Source organism: Canis aureus, chromosome 5 (assembly GCF_053574225.1).
Source record: "Canis aureus isolate CA01 chromosome 5, VMU_Caureus_v.1.0, whole genome shotgun sequence".
NCBI classification, from domain to species: domain Eukaryota; kingdom Metazoa; phylum Chordata; class Mammalia; order Carnivora; family Canidae; genus Canis; species Canis aureus.
The window spans coordinates 50,823,995-50,841,170 of NC_135615.1; the positions used below are offsets into that span (position 1 = coordinate 50,823,995).

The 17,176-nt window shown below is 42.4% G+C and overlaps 1 long non-coding RNA gene across 2 annotated transcripts; it reads left to right on the top strand.

Moving 5' to 3' along the window:
• The first annotated feature begins 2,216 nt into the window (after nucleotides 1-2,216).
• On the top strand, nucleotides 2,217-11,606 carry LOC144314170 (uncharacterized). Of its 2 annotated transcripts, none has more exons than XR_013379959.1 (3): nucleotides 2,217-2,282; nucleotides 6,876-7,610; nucleotides 9,146-11,606. It is a non-coding gene; the product is annotated as an uncharacterized LOC144314170 (long non-coding RNA). The 2 variants fall into 2 exon arrangements; XR_013379958.1 differs by lacking the exon at nucleotides 6,876-7,610 and adding an exon at nucleotides 7,699-7,831 and having other exon boundaries at nucleotides 2,221-2,282.
• The last annotated feature ends 5,570 nt before the right edge of the window (nucleotides 11,607-17,176 follow it).

Sequence of the window (17,176 nt, forward strand, 5' to 3'; positions counted from 1 at the left end):
CTTTCTTTTGAGGACCATTCTAATGGTAAATGGTTCTCCAACCTTTTATTTTCAGGTTGTATGTGTCCTTCTGTCTAAAATGAGTCTCTTGTAGACAGCAAATATGTGTCCTGCTTTTTTATCCAGTCTGAAACCCTGCACCTTTTGATGGGGTCATTAAGCCCGTTCACGTTCAGAGTTACTATTGACAGATACGAGTTTAGGGTCATAATGATATCTATTCAGTCCTTGTTTTTGTGGATTGTTCCACTGAACTTCTTCTTAAAGGGGAATTTTAAGAGTCCCCCTTAAAATTTCTTGCAGAGCTGGTTTAGAGGTCACATATTCTATCAGTTCCTGCCTGTCTTGGAAGCTCTTTATCTCTCCTTCCATTTTGAATGAGAGCCTTGCTGGATAAAGTATTCTTGGTTGCATGTTCTTCTCATTTAGGATCCTGAATATATCCTGCCAGCCCTTTCTGGCCTTCCAGGTCTCTGTGGAGAGGTCTGCTGTTACCCTAATACTCCTCCCCATAAAAGTCAGGGATTTCTTGTCTCTTGCTGCTTTAAGGATCTTCTCTTTATCTTTGGAATTTGCAAGCTTCACTATTAAATGTCGAGGTGTTGAACGGTTTTTATTGATTTTAGGGGGGGCCTCTCTATTTCCTGGATCTGAATGCCTGTTTCCCTTCCCAGATTAGGAAAGTTTTCAGCTATGATTTGTTCAAATACATATTCTGGCCCTCTGTCTCTTTCGGCACCCTCGGGAACCCCAATTAAACGTAGGTTTTTCTTCCTTAGGCCGTCGTTTATTTCCCTTAATCTGTCTTCATGGTCTTTTAATTGTCTCTTTTTTCCTCAGTTTCCCTCTTTGCCATCAACTTGTCTTCTATGTCACTCACCCGTTCTTCCACCTCCTTAACCCTCGTCGTTAGGACTTCTAGTTTGGATCGCATCTCATTCAATTGATTTTTAATTTCTGCCTGATTGGATCTAAATTCTGCAGTCATGAAGTCTCTTGAGTCCTTTATGCTTTTTTCTAGAGCCACCAGTAGCTGTATAATAGTGCTTCTGAATTGGCTTTCTGACATTGAATTGTAATCCAGGTTTTGTAACTCTGTGGGAGAGAGGACTGTTTCTGATTCTCTCTTTGGAGGTGAGGTTTTCCTTCTAGTCATTTTGCTCAGTGCAGAGTGGCCAAAAACAAGTTGTATTGGGAAAAGGAGAAAAAGAGAGAGAGAGAAGGAAAGAAAAGAGAAAAAGAAAAAAGAAAAAAGGAAGAAAAAAGGAAAAAAGAGAAGAAAAAGAGAAAGAAAAAGAAAGAAAGGTGAAAAAAGGGTGGGGGAAGCAATCAGAAATCAAAAAGAAAGACAAGAAAAGAAAAACCCACGGGGGAGTATCTTCTGATTCTGTATACTTGACTTCCCCTGGAACTTGTCCGTCTAGCTGGTCTTCTAGGGGAGGGGCCTGTTGTGCTGATTTTCAGGTGTTAGCACTTGGGGGAGCTGCTGTGCGCCTGCCTGGTGCAGGGCTCAGTGGGGGTTGTTTACCTGGTGAGGCCACAGGAGGAACAACCCTAGTGGTTGCTGCAGCTCTGGAAACTTAGATTCAGCTTCCACAGGAACAACTCGGTCTGCAGGGCCTGGAGGCTCCGGGCGGGGCTGCTGATCTGTTCAGCTCGGGGCAGGAGCGTCCTTGCTGTCCTGGGCCCTCCCGGCCTCTGCCTGTCCCGGGGGGAGGCCGGATCCTGGGCTGTGTCCCGGCGCCCTGTGCTCCCGGCCTGCGCTGTTGGATTCGCGCTCCCGCCGGCAGCCCCCTCCGCGGAGCCTCCCCTGAGCCCCTCCGAGCTGCTCCCGCCCCGCAGCCCCCTCCGCGGAGCCGCCCCCGAGCCCCCCCGAGCTGCTCCGGGTCCCGCCGTGCGCGCTGCAGCCCTTAGGGAGCTCGGCGCACTCTCCCGGGGCGCAGGTGTCTGTTACTGTCCCCGGGAGCCCGAGGGCATCCCCGCCCTCCTGGGTCCTGCTCCAACTCCCCGCGAGCCCCTTTCCGCCCGGGAAGGTCGGTGCAGCTCCTGCGTCTCCGGGACGGGGCTCTCCTGTCCTGGGGACACTCGCCCCGGCCTCAGCCCGGCTCCTCGCGGGCCCCTCCCCCTTGGAGGCCTTTTGTTTCTTTATCCCCGCCCCCCCCAGCCCCGTCTTCCTACCTTGATAGACGCTCGAACTCTTCTCACTGTAGCATTCCAGGTGTTCTCTCTTTAAATCTGAGGCCGAATTCGTAGCTTTTCAGGACGATTTGAAGGTTATCTAGGTAACTTGGTGGGGACAGGGGATTTGGGGACCCTACTTTTCCTCCATCTTGTCCCTCCTCCCCTGAATTTGAATATTTTAAAAAGATAACATCAAGAATTATGTTTACCAGTCACACATAATATGTACTGTTCATATTTAACCTGAGAATCAAGTTCTTTTAAAATTTTAGGACTCCTCAAAACTTTATATTCCAAGAAAAGCAGGTAATGTTACCCCTGATATAACAGAAGGCACGAGCAGGGAGGGTATAAAGAAATCCTAGCAAGTCACAGGCAGGGCTGAAATCCTCAATGCCTACCAACTCTGAGGCCAGATCCACAAACGTGCTGTGATACCGACTAAACCAACAGGTCAAGTTAATGGAGCAATCTGACTTGATTGTTCCATTTTAGGTGGGAGGTTTGTGGCACTTAAACTCCCTAGGCAGTTTTCAACTATGTGGATAACACTTCCTCCAGGCCTCAGTGGCTCTTACTTTATGGGATGGAGGAATTAGGCTGTTACATATCACAAAGCTCATGGTAACAGAATGATCAAATTAATTCAAATTAGCTCAGATGTGAGCAGGATCCTGAATACCAAAGATAGCCTGAAGCACGGGGGGGGGGGGGGGGGGGGGGTGGATTCTGAAATGGAAATACATTGAGTTACAAAGAGGATTTTAATGTGTTATGACTGCAATCTTATTTAACAACTTCATTCTAATGAACCATAAGCAAGAACAAAAATTAAGGTTACCAAATTTGTAGTGCATGAGGTAAATTTGAAGTCATTAAATTAAAAGAAAAAAGAACATAAAGAGGGAAATTTCGGAAAGGAAAAGTCCAGAGACAAAAAAATAAAATTGGATTCAAGAGTACCAGTATGCTGAAAACATGAGTCTAAGGAGAAGTAAACTTTCAACACAAGTCATAAATCTTGAAATAGAAGTCTGAACTGCCAGAGATTAATGGCCTGGCCACCATGATGCTGCGGTGCCCTTTACTCAGTGTTGGCTGGGTTGCTGATGGGGAAGTGGCCCGTTCTGTCCAGTTTTTGTAAAAGACTAAATTCTCACATTTAGTTTGTGAGAATGTGACAGTGGCATCCTATATATTCCCACCTGAGGCTCTCTCCCTCTTTCTGTTCCTGCCAGGCATCAGGCCCCAGTCATCGTCACCCATGGCCTAGAGACGGTCCTTTAATACTCCCCCTCCCCACCTTAAGAGATCAACTGTGACTGTGAACTTGGGTCATATGCACACACAAGGGGTGGATTCAAATTCTTGTACTTTCCTTCAAGCTGGTCCTGTGAATATGTTAGTTTTATGTGTTTGAATTTTTTTTTTTTTTTTTTTTTTTTTTGCTCCATCACGACTGAAAGTTAAAACAAAACAAAGAAGGAAAGCAGTACTTGGAGGTATAGTGTTTTAACCCTAAGGAAGGTGGTTTTAATGGTGAAATTTCAGACACTGTGACAGATTCATGGGGGTAATACACTTGGGCAGAGAGGACTAACGGGCTCTCCTAGAAACTTCCCAGAGATAGTTGTATTCCTTGCTTATGCAGAAACCTGCCACCTACGTGCTAATACAGAATGGAAAGCAGCTGTCCATCGGAAAGATGAACCTGGACTGTAGTTCATGGCTCTACGTTCTATGTAAACCTCAGCGTCTAAAATACTCCCCCATCCTTCCCTCCTTACCAAACTGTTATTTACCTCTCAGTGAGATTGGGAGAGGGAACAAGGATGAGAAATGGAGGATTTTGGAACCTGCAATCTTGTCTTTCCAGAGGGACTTCTGAGTCCACTCATTCCCCAGGGCCTTACAGTTTCTTTATTGTCTTTGTTTCCTTTCGATTGTCAAGCTTTCTCCCCCTAGCCTTCAACGGGCAATGATTTCAAGACCACTCAGATGACATGAAGGTGACCCTGCAGCTCATTCATACCATTTTGGGGGTCAGGGATCAGGCTACCAGGCCTCCAGAACAGAGACACTCACAGACTGTCAGTCTTGGATCTGGAATCTGTCCCATCGTCTTGTTGTTCACTGGTGCATTTTCCCAATCCTCTCTTCCCTTTCTCTGGATCTGCTCTATCAACCTGACATCTCTTAATCTTCAACAGAGACCACGTTCCTATGATTGCCCACATCTGTCTCTATCTTCTCATCAAGTCCTTGAACAGGTCTCCCAGAGGCATGGGAATGTTGTGATGTAGCCCTAGGACTCTCCCAAAGTGCATTGACCTAAAGGTCTCTGGTAGAGCCAGATGCACTCCTGGGTAGTGAGTTTTTTTTTTCTTTATGATAGTCAGAGAGAGAGAGAGAGAGAGGCAGAGACACAGGCAGAGGGAGAAGCAGGCTCCATGCACCGGGAGCCCGATGTGGGATTCGATCCCGGGTCTCCAGGATCGCGTCCTGGGCCAAAGGCAGGTGCCAAACTGCTGCGCCACCCAGGAATACCTGGGTAGTGAGTTTTTTGTGCTGTCCATGTGGAAGGTGAAAGTGGGCCCTGCTGTGTGTACACACACACACACACACACACGGAGGATCTAAATGCAGTACGAGCTCTATACCAAATACACGTATCATGTCCTGACCTTGCAGCTGTTTACGGTGTTACATGTAGCGGGCATGTATGCGTGTTTTCGTTAACAGAGTCAACCAGGTCAAGAGAAGAAAGATGACATGACTTTACTTGGGTTTGCTTGTTCTAGCTACTTCCACTTCCCTTTCTGGGTGACTACGATAATGAGGAACTTAATTCAAGAAATATAGGGTATGGGAGATCTGGAGATGCACAAACACCTAATGCTAACAAGGTTATTTCTATTAGCTAAACAGCCGAGTGTAAAAACATCCTCGGCCTTCTCCCAAGTTAGGAAGAGCTTTTCGGGCGAGCAAATTTCAGGTCCTCTTTTCAAGGAGAAAGTAGAGGTGTAAGGACAAATGTAAAAATATTGGTAATTTGCAGCTTTTGGAGGGAGGTCAGCAGAAGGCAGAAGGAGGACTGAAGTTGTTGCCTCCAAGTATAATAAATAATGCAGTCAGACTGCAGGTGGGACTGGGCTCCTGGGCCTCGTTAATACTGTCAGCTTCCACAGAAAAATCAAACATAGTACTTTAGGCTTTTGCTATTTGATATCCTTTCCAAACCTAAACAATGGCATATTACAAGTAAGGAGAGAAGAGGCAGGCAGTGAAACAACTACAGGGAAAACAGACTAGAGCAATTATCGTTTAAAGCAGCCAAACAACGTCGCGAAGCTGGTATTTTTTGACTGGGGCAGCATGAACTCAAGTGTGGAAAAAGAACAAAGTAAAATGCTCCTTTTTTTTTTTTTTTCCCAGTTATGGCATGATGCTTTATTTGGCACCAATGCACACAGTTTCTTATCAAGTAACAGTTCTGTGTGTCACATTTGGATCAGAAATGGTCATTACAGCCCTCGTTTCGAAAAGTATGTGCTCCCCACAGCTTTTTGCCCAGGGTAAAATGAATTCGTAGAACTATCTCGAGTTTCCAGTTGAGGTTTTTCTAAGTGTCATACTCCTGGGGCCAGCTCAATTCCCCTGCCAGGGAAACAACACAAATTTAATAATGGTCCAAAATGGCCTGACCTCCGTGAGGACATCATGTCCCCCTTTAGAATGTGATGTCTCTGTCTGCAGTGTGATGTGAAGAACCCTCCCTGAAGGACCTCAAATCCCCAACCACTAGGGTGACCCATTTCCTTTAGTTTCTGGGCACCTTCAGCATGCTATACATTACACCTCGCAGGGTAGCACTAAGGAGTTTACAAAATAGGACAGCCAGGCCCAGCAGAACCCTGACCCAGGGGACACAGCTCTCGCAGCCTGACCTACTTTATAGTCAGTTATTTACCAAATCTGTGATTCAGCTTTTTTTTTTTTTTTTTTAAGATTTATTTATTTATTTGAGAGAGAGAGAAAATGCTAGCAGGAAGGAGGGGGAGAGGGAGAGGAGAAACAGACTCTCTGCTGAGCAGTGAGCCTGATGTGGGGCAGATCCTGGGCCCCTGGAATTAGGACCTGAGCCAAAGGCAGATGCCTAACTGACTGAGCCACCCAGGAGTCCCTGTGACTCAGAATCTTAATTTGGGAAAGTAGGGCTTTTTTCAGGATCATTTGGCAATGATTTAAAATGCTTTAAAACCTAGGGCACCCGGGTGACTCAGTCGATTAAGTGTCCAACTCTTGATTTCGGCTCAGGTCTTGATCTCAGGGTCATGAGATCAAGTCCCACATCGGGCTCCACACTGAGGGTGGAGTCTGCTTAAGATTCTCTCCTTCCTTCTCCCTCTATCCCTCCTCACTCCCCCCACCCCCATGCTCTCTCACTGTCTTAAAAAAATAAGAACACTTTATTTTTATTATTATTATTTTTTTTAATAAGAACACTTTAAAACCTGACACAATTAAAGCTAAAGAACAATGGCTATTTTTCTTCTTAATCTCAATATTCAAAGTTTGGTTCTCCAACTTTAAAGTGCATCAGAATGTTAAAGTGCAGATTTCCAGGCCCCAGCCCAGCATTTCTGATATAGTAGATCTGAGGGTGGAGCCTGAGAACCTGTATTTCTAACAAGTTTCCAGGAGAAGCTGATGTCGTGGATCGAGGGACCATAATTCAAGAATCACTGCTGTGAAATGTTAAGACTGAATTTCCCCGGCCACACTTCACAGTGAAGCACTGTAAAAGGAGATGAACATATTCCCAGTGTGCCCAACATTTGCATCGCATCCCAGTTCTTATGCAATTACTCTGTAAACGTATAAAAATCTGCACGTGCTCGTCAGCAAAGCCCAGGATAATTTATCAGCAGAAATGGTGCTCGGTCATAAATCTATCCCTGGGGGCCTGGACCACAGAGTTGACTACAAGGCATCATGTGTGCTGATTTGAAGAGAATCTTCTAAGCACTGATTATCCCAAAAGAGGCACACAATTTAATTTGTAATCCTCTGAATTCTCCTGCCATTCAGGCAGAAGAGTTATGTAATAGAGAGACAGCTTCCAAAATGGGTTCATCAATCAACAAAACAAAAAACAAAAAAAAAATGGGTTTATCATTTTCTTTCATTCGTTCATTCTTTTATGTATTCCTTCTTCAAAAACTTTTCAACATCTAGTTTATATCAAGGATTATGATAGAAAGTAGGGGGAACTCGAAATTTTTACCTCAAGGAACCTTCCATTCTGAGACAAAGGAAACATGATTCTGAGACAAAGAAGGCATCATGACTAACATTTGTATGAATATTAAAGTATATAAAGCATTCTCATATTTTACCTCCTGTGATCATCAGTGGATACCTCTAAGGTAGGTCTTTTTTTAAAGATTTTATTTATTTATTTATTTATTTATTTATTTATTTATTTATTTATTTATGTACTTATTTATGAGAGAGGCAGAGACATAGGCAGAGGGAGAAGCAGCTCCTCGCAGGGACCCCAATGTGGGACTCGATCCCAGATCCCAGTATCACGCCCTGAGCCAAAGGCAGATGCTCAATCGCTGAGCCACCCAGACATTGATCTAAGGTAAGTCTTATTCCTGGCTTTCTGTGCCATTTGGAACTCAAGGCTCTGGAACAATTGGCTTCCTCATGCCACTTAGCTAGTCATGAGTGGAGCCAACATGCCACCCGGGCCTTAAGATTCCAAAGCACATGCCCTTTGCCCAGCACTGCCGGGCAGTTCTGATCCTGCACAGTGCATCTCAAGGATGTTAGAGAACTGAAGTTAAGAATTCCAAAGAGTCTTGGAGCTAGTGGGAAACCAAAGTCAATGATTGTGGAAATTAATGGAAGATAGCTGTCATGGCCGGGGCAGGGGGGGTGGGGGGGGAGGGGGGAGGCTGAAACACCCCTCTCCAAAGTGCCATGAACCATGTTTATTGATCAAATCTCATATAAAGTTGTTTCTTCCCACTGTGTCTTGGCCCCATGAAATACAGTTGACTGCCTCACCACCTTTTTTCTTTTTTTAATCATTTATATTATTCTCAGCATAATAGAGAGAAACACAGTTTAAATCCACTGTCAGAGGAGGATTCTGCAAAGGAGCTTTAGTTTCCTGAACGACATAAAATATATTTGATAAAAAGTGCCTGTCCCCACCTTCTCTGGCTTGCTAGTTCTTTTTCTATGAAAAAGCTTGCTCTATGGTTTTCCCCAAGGACTGCATTCTCAAATTTCCTCAAAAAAGAAAACAAATGTTGGCCTTAAGTGACCCCACGCCACTCTGCCTTTCACTAGAAGGCAAGATCTCCCTGGAGTTCCTGAAAATAATGAGCCTGATTCTCCGCTATGCACCAAACAGAACAAAAACGAATGTCCTTCCAAATGCTGAGGAGAGTGCTAAGGTTAAGCAGCTACCTGAGAACAGAGGCCACTCTGCTGGCTTTCATGATGTTCGAGTACTTTCTGCAGTCAGCACTCAGGAGACTCAGGAGCTCTCCTCCCGGCATTAAAACTCTGGAGCCCAGGCCTTTTCAAACCTGTCTAGTAGGGAAGCCATCCCCCATCAACCTATGGTCCCCTATTTAAATCCAAAGAGCTATCACAACTCAGGATGTCTCAGGATCAGAGAATGAAGGAAGCAGAGACAGGTAATTGTGTATTGACCCGAAAACAAGCTAGCAAATAAAATTGGCTGCTCTTCCTACCCCATTTTATGGTTGAGTAAAGATTTAGAGAGATTACATTATGTGTCCAAGTGGTTGATTTAGGAGTTAAATACAGACCAGAGAAGTTTCAATTAAGGAGGAAGAGGGGACTGAGGAGAAGGCGGTGGTAGGACAACAGAGCAAGGGCTCGTTGATGTCAAATAATATTCTCCAAACTCATTCCACAGATTACCATGCCGAAGTGTGACAAAGACTCTGAAACACCTAAGATGCCTTTCTTTATGGGGACTTCCAGTAAATTCATTGGCATTATCTTTGCATGAGTTATGCCTTAAACTGAGAAAAGACTTCTCAGGTTCAGCTTTCGCTGTTTCTCTCAGACCTCCACAGCTCACCCCCCATTGAACCGGAGCTCCAGTTTCCAGGTGGTCAGAAACCAGAGCAAGCGAAGAGTCAATGCCAAGGGGCTTCAGCTCTTTCTTTCTCCTGTCGCCCTAAAGAAGGAATCTCAGCATGTCATCATTCAATAAATTGAGCTCTGTACAGCGGCCTTTACAGAACTGTAAAAGATGGGTTCTCATTAAAAGAACAGTCAAGAAGCATCACAGAAGTGAGATCAGCGCTGGAACCAAAGAGAAACGTGTGTGTAATAAAGTACACAGAGCTGGATTCATTAGTTTTGTGTTTTCTAAAGAATTATACTAAAGCACCACAGATTTCTCAGCTTTATAAAACATGGAGAGCAATCGTCTTTCCCAATGTCCATTAGTAAACTTACTAGGAAATCACTCGGAAACTTTGGCATGTTCAACAATAGCATTCATGTCTTTCATCATTTCTGACAGTCAGGAGTTTGGGGGCAGCTTGAATGAGTGGTTCTGGCTGGAGGATTCTCCTGAGGCTATTAGGTGATGGCCAAGACCAGGGTGCTTGAAGACTTCTTACATCATGGCCTGGACTAAGAAGAGCCAAACAGGGTAAACAAGACACAGGCTTTCTTAGGCAACTCTTTGTGGCCCCTCCTCATGGTTGCCTCAGGGTGGTGGCTTCAAGGTGGCCTAGGATATTTTTTTAAGATTTTCTTTATTTATTCATGAGAGACATAGAGAAAGGCAGAAACATAGAGGGGGAAGCAGGCTCCAGGCAGGGAGCCTGACACAGGACTCAATCTCAGGACCCCAGGATCATGACCTAAGCCAAAGGCAGATGCTCAACCACGAGCCATTCAGGCATCCGGTTGGCCTAGGATTCTTACATGGCATTTAGGGATGCAAAAGTGTGTGCCCTGAGCTGACCTATGTTCTATAAGCAAACTCCAGAAGACACACAGTGAACTTTTGTCCACATTCAAGATCAAGATGGAAAGAGGAACTGCCCAACTTCTCAATAAAGGGATGTTAACATCACACTGGGAGAAAAAACTGGGATCTTCCATCCTTGAAAAGTACAATCCATGACATGAAGGTTCTTAGAATTCTAAATGGACTCAGTTCAAGTTTACAAATCAAATCCCACCTGTTGATTTTAGTGGGCTGAACTGGATTTGTACTTCTAATTATATCCCACCATCTGACAGAGGGCTCTATCCAGAGAGTTTAGTTAGTAGGTCTATGGCCTAGCCATGATGCGTTCCACAGGGAAAAGAATGAAGTCACAGGCTGGAATCTAGTCCTTCTCTGACATAAGTAACTATGGGAACAGGTTTAACCACTCCATGCTTTGGCTAATATGTAAAATGAACATCATACTAACTCCCCTTCCTGTATTCACACAACTCATGAGAACGATTCATGTATTCATGGGCCACACAAATTTGAGGCTCTAAGAGGAAACCTAAACTGATAGCAGAACTGTATTCTCTCTATGATACCATCTACAGAATTTCAGAAACTCCAGCCACATTCAAATTACTCTTAATTAATTTTGGAAGTTCCAGGGAAAGGATTGGCATCCACTGTACCCTTTCCTCCTCTACAGTTCCTGAATGTGATGTCTTAGGAGAATGTTATCATGCTCAAGTGGGAATGCCACTAGCCATCTCCATTCGTGCTACTTATTCTCAAAAGGATGTTTTCTCGTGCTCCTGAGGACTCAGCCATCGGGCTGTGGCAAAGAGAAATCAGACTAGCAAATGCCAGCTGGCTTTCAAAATCACTCCTCCTCTTTAACCACAACCCTTATCCTACAATCAAGCTCTTGTGTCTTGACCCCTCTTACATTTGGAAGAACTCCTTTCCAGTAAGCTCTTTGTTCCTCCATGTAAATAGAAACACAGCTGTCTGGCCTCATGAGCCCTCGAAGCATGACCAGACTTTCTCAATCCCCAGATTAGGTTAGGTTTTGCTGATTTTATCATTAATTGCAGTTCTAACTCATCAGCCATAGCTGACTGAAATATCCTGGAGGAGGGTATAGGGTCAGAGGAAAGAGCACCTGCATCAGTTAATACCATCTGCCAGAGGTGCAGGAGGCAGGGGATGGTAACAGGAAATCTCAGTGTTACCCAAGTTGAGCCTGAACTGAGGCCAGAGGGTGCAGCAAGATCCTAGCCTGCGAATCCAGGCAACTGAAGGTGACGAGTTAGGAGTATTGTCAGGACTGTGTGTATGGCAGCCAGGGGCATGGTGTGGGGATGAGAAGACCGAAATAGCAAATACGCTATGATCCATGAAAATGCCAAAGTGCTTTGCAAATAAAATATTTTTTCTGATTACAAAAATTAATCCATGCTCAGTATTTTTAAAAAAGCTAGAATGGAAAAATACAAAGAAAATCTAATTATCTTTTAAATATCGATATTTACACGCATTTCTTTGCAGTCTTTTTTCTACGTATATACATAGTTAAATGTTTTCATTCAAAGTTGTAATCAGTGTTTTATTATAGCATCATGTATTTCTTAAAATAAGGAGTTTTGGATAGCACTGTAATCTTTCATTATATGGATGTACCATGATTTCTTTAACCAGTATGTTTTTATGGGAATTTCTCAAAATTCCTTGTAGTTAGGTAAAGTCATGTGACTAGGTTCTGGCCAGTAGCATATAGGCAAATGTATCCTGTGCAGTGAGTGTCCAGTGAGGTTTTTTTTCTTTTTTCTTTTTTTTTTTCTTTAGAGAGATGGAGAGGGTGGTAGGGGCAGAGGGAGAGAGAGAGATAATCTTAAACAGGTCCCATACCTCAGCATGGTGCATGACACGGGGCTCAATCTCACAACACTGAGATCATGATCAAGGGTCCACTGCTTAACCAACTGAGCCACCCAGATGCCCTGAGTGTCCAATAAGTATTCTTAAAGAGAAAAATATATTTGCTTTTTGTTTCTCTTTCCTGATGGCTAAACTGTGCGTATGGTAGTTGTAATTCAAGAAGAAATTTTGAACCTCAGGGTGGAAGCCAGATAATGGATATAGAATAACAACAAAATAGGGAGACCTGGGTATCTAATTTTCATGATGACATTATACAAGTTCCTACTGCTTACTTTGCTTATGCAAGAGAGACAGAGAAAGGTGCTTTGTTTTGTTTACACTGCTGGTACTTTGAGTGAAGCAAATATAATCATAACCAATCATCACCACCATGACCACCACCCATGAGACAGAGTAAGGAACCCCAGGCTGTCTCTTATGGTAAAATCTTATTTTCTCCAGTTTCCTCACATTGGCATATTCAGTACCATCCTCCAGAACCTACCTTCCATTCTCTCTTTCTCGGTGGGAAGGTATTGGGAAGAGATAAGCTCGTGCCCTGTCCCCAGCCAGTGCCAAGTTCTCTGTAATATGGGACTGCATAGGTCTCATCATTCAAAAGCTAGTGTGATGACCTCTTTTGATGTGATATTGTACAAAATGATCAATGCTGTAGATTTACAAGTAACCCAACAATATTCAGAACATAAAGTCAGGGAGCAGTGACAAGCCAATAAATAAAAGGCACATCTGTGATAAAATAGGGTATTCGAATCAGCATACATCAAGGTGACAAAGTGTTATTGCTATTGAAGATATACACTATGTTTAATTTGAGTTGGTGCATAATTGGGGTAAAGAAAGAAATAGTCAGAGGTGTTTCAAGCCCAAACATAATTGGTGGCTGTCATCTGAACACATCTCCTAGGGATTTGTGATGGAGCCACATATGCTTAATGATAGAAGAGAGGTGATTTGGCAAGGCAGCAGGTAGTATGGTTACCACAGATGAGTCCCTTCCCATTAACTCCCTCCCTCGGATACAAGCAAACCTGAACTCACCTACAGCTCATGAAAATATATTATCCAGAGATTCAAGTGCCCAAGTTTATCTGAGTATCATTAGTTTATACCCTTTTGTGCAAGGTCATTTTATTATTTTTTCTTAAAGAAATCAAAACCAAATATGAATCCCTAAGAGAGAGTCCATCTTAGGATTTCAAAGTATTTGTTTATGCCAATACAGTTGCTGTTAGTATAATAATGACCTTAAACAAGTTAGTCTTATAAAAAAAGACTCATATAGACAACCTAGAGTTCCAATCCAAGGCAAGTGTTCAAAACCTCACTGAAAACACTATTTCTTATACCCATCACTGATTCCCAGCACCACCCAGGTCTTTTGTTTTATGGGTGCCCTCTATATGAAGATCTTGTACCTGAAGCAAACTGTAATTATAAAAAACGTTTCCTTATTGCAATACTTTAAAAACCTATATAATTGCCAAAAATAGTTTCTATTATGCAGAGGCTGAGTAGTGTTGCCATACTGGAATAACTTAAAAACAAACCCAAAGAAAATGTCATTTTAGTGAATCCTTACAGATACTATTTTCATTAAGCTTTAAAAAATACAAGATGTAGCTCCCAGATCATATGAATGAACCCCTGAGAGCTTCTTATCCCCAGATGAGCATCCAGACCATAACATCTGTAATATACTTCAGAATAATACAAGCAGTGTACAAACTTGTCCAAATACCACTCTATAATGCGTGTGTGTTTCCTGAAGCCATAACCTAGGGTATTGTTAACACTTGAAGTTATCAGGAGTCCACACTCCAGGCCTGGGGCAGTGACAAGGCCTTCAAATGGCAACATTTGAATCTTCCCCATGAGTTCGTCTATTATTATAAGGAAGCTCAGAAGTGAATTTTCACTAGTGAAATTAGTACTGTTCAAGACCTATGCTTGGGTAGGAAAACTATAAAGGCATCCCTGCCTTTGTCCAAACAAAGTCTAAAACTCTGGGAGCCCAGCAGGCTACCACCTTCAAAGGATACGCCTGGTCTGGAGCTCTATTTCCTCCTGTGTCTATCTATTTAATGTCGGATTCTCGTTCCTGATCCAACTGGGTTAGCTGAATACCCCTAACAGAATCTTGCTGTATTTTCCATAATATGGATGATTCACATAAGGTCCTTGTCAAATTTCCTAAAAGAACAAAAGTAGTTCTTTCCAAAAAGAATAGAAACCCTTTGGTGATTTTATAGGAAAAAGTTAAAACAACTTTTTCCATGTTTATTGCCTGCTAGATAAAAATATATATGTTATTTGGTGGGAGAAACTTATTTGCATTTTAACAATGAAACGCCCTACAAGTTGTAGCAGCATTGTAGGGGAGGAAACATACTTCCCTGCTCTCTCTAATTTTCAACAGTTTCCATTTCACCAACGTGAGCTGGTAAGTGAGAGCAGTCAATTAGCCAAACCAATTTTCAAGTCAAATATAGCATGAAATTTGAATAAAACCCAAGACAAAATTTTTCTGTTTCTCATTAAAGCTGTTTATCAAGTGACACAAGTTGGCTAATAGGAATTCCATTTACAATTTAGATCTAACACCTGATTTGCTATGCCAACTGCCAAAGCGATAGAGATTTACAATCCTCAGGTAACAGCATCACGACTATTTTAATCATTATAATTAAAAATGTAGACCAACACAAGAAAATTCTTCTCCTTCCCCTTCCTTTTCCATGCTTGTTGTGTGATCTAAAGCAAAATTAGATGAAATGACAGGGTTTCTGGCCTCAAGATGTCTATGATACAGTGTATGAAGTGTCATCAAAGTGATGTAAGCAGCATTGAGAAAATATAGAGGGTAAGTTGATCCACTGTAGTGGAGGCTTTGAAAGGTTTCATTGGAGGAGAGGATGGTTGAGTTCAACAATCTTTAAGGAGAGGTGAGATTTTATCTGAGAAACAGATTTGGGGAGAAACGTTTATAAAGCACATAGGTGACTTTATGTGAGCGCACGTAACAAAGTCATATATTTCCTTCTGGTTCAAACACTGGCCTGTGTTCAGGTGACCATTTTTATATGTGAATATGGCAATGGATTTATTCAGGGAGCATTTGAACAATTTACCAAGGCCATTTGTGAAAACCTTAATATTGAGACAAGAAAAGTAAAGAGCAGAGACAATCACAGATAGACTGAGACATCTTTTTTTTTTTTTTTTTTTTTGAGACATCTTTATATCCATTACTTACTGTCTTGATTTTCCCTCCTGAGAGAGGTACAGGCTGGGCAGAGACATGCTGGTATCTCTCGGCAGACAATGAAGAAGACAAGGGGGAAAGGAGGGAAGACATTGCTAGCATTGTGCAGAAACATCAGGCTATGCTGCTCAAAGAGGGAAAAAAAACAGCAAAGGAAAATGTGTCTTTTTCTGTGTTACCATAATGCCCCTATGGAACATCAAATTTACTACTACCCTGGGGGTAAGAGAGAGAGAGGGTGCCATGGGGTTTCTCTGTATGTGTGACAGTGAAACCCAGACACTTTAATTTTACTTTTTTTTTAATTATTTTTTTTAAGATTTTACTTATTTATTCATGAGAGACACAGAGAGAGAGAGAGGCAGAGACACAGGCAGAGGGAGAAGAAGGCTCCATACGGGGAGCCTGATGTGGGACTCGATCCTGGGACCCTGGGATCAGGTCCTGAGCCGAAGGCAGACGTTCAACCCCTGAGCCACCCAGGCGTCCCAAGACACATTAATTTTAAAGAGACACTTGTGAGAATGCTCCCTAGAGACACACTGCCCCCCGACATACACACAACACACAAATTGGTATATGTGCATGCACTGTCATAAGCACTGTAAATGTATTAACTTGTTTAATGCCCCCCTGTCACTCTACATGGTAGTGATTACTAGCACCCCATTTTATTGATGAGTCAACTAAAAAGCACAGTAAGGTTAAAATAATTTGCCCAAAGTTGCTACTAGCAAATGGCAGATCCAAGTTTCAAATTCTAGAATATGCTCTCAAGCCCTTTATCCCCCACCGCATCTATGTGCTTCCCTTCCCAGATGCAGAGCCCCGCACTTGATGGGCCACATGTCTACAAATAGTGTCAAGTACACCAGATGAAGAGGTGGCCTCATCGTAACACTTCCTTCGCCTGAGATCTATCATCCCTGGTGCAAATAATCAGAAACTACATTTAAATTGCCAGGATAGATAGATAGATAGATAGATAGATAGATAGATAGATAGATAGATAAATAAATAAATAAATAAATAAATAAATTGCCAGGAGACTTCAGTCAAAAGCCAGGTGGCACGCTGCAGACAGAGGTCAGGGAAAATCTCAAGTTTAAAGGAGCCTTAAGTCTTTCTAGACCTAAAATTGTTAATGCGAGCGAAGGAATTGTGCTAAAGAAGATGGAGATCTTAAGCTTACCCCAGGGAGATTAAGAAAAATAAAAGCTGACATGTACCAAAAATATACGTGGTCAAAATTGTAACAGTCCTAGACTATTAGACACAGTTTTCAAAACTTAAATCTTTTACCGGAAAAAAAAAATGAAATGATATGATTTTGACTGTCAGAAAGTAATAAAAACAATAAACGTGCCTGAAAAGTGGTACTGGCTGTGAAATCTTCCCAAGAATTCAATAATTGAAGTAAAACTGATAAAAATAGCTGGCATATTGGAAAGTGTCAGAATTAATAAGCTTTTCTAACTAGTGTTATAAAATCAGAAGAGTTGGTGAGGCTGTTTCCTGGTGCTTTCAAGTAATCGATTAAAAAAAGACCTGAAAATTTAACAATCTTGGTACTCAGGTATTTAGAGAAAAAGAAATTTGGTGAAATACTAGATAATAAGAATATAAGTGTGGTTTGGTGATTTTCTGACTCTATGTATGTGAAAATTATTTCCTGGGATGAATAAAAATCAATATTAATACAAACCCCATTCTCAAGGTAAATTATTGCTATTTCCACTACTAGAAGCATCTGTGTAATAGGTCAGAAAAGATTATTTTGA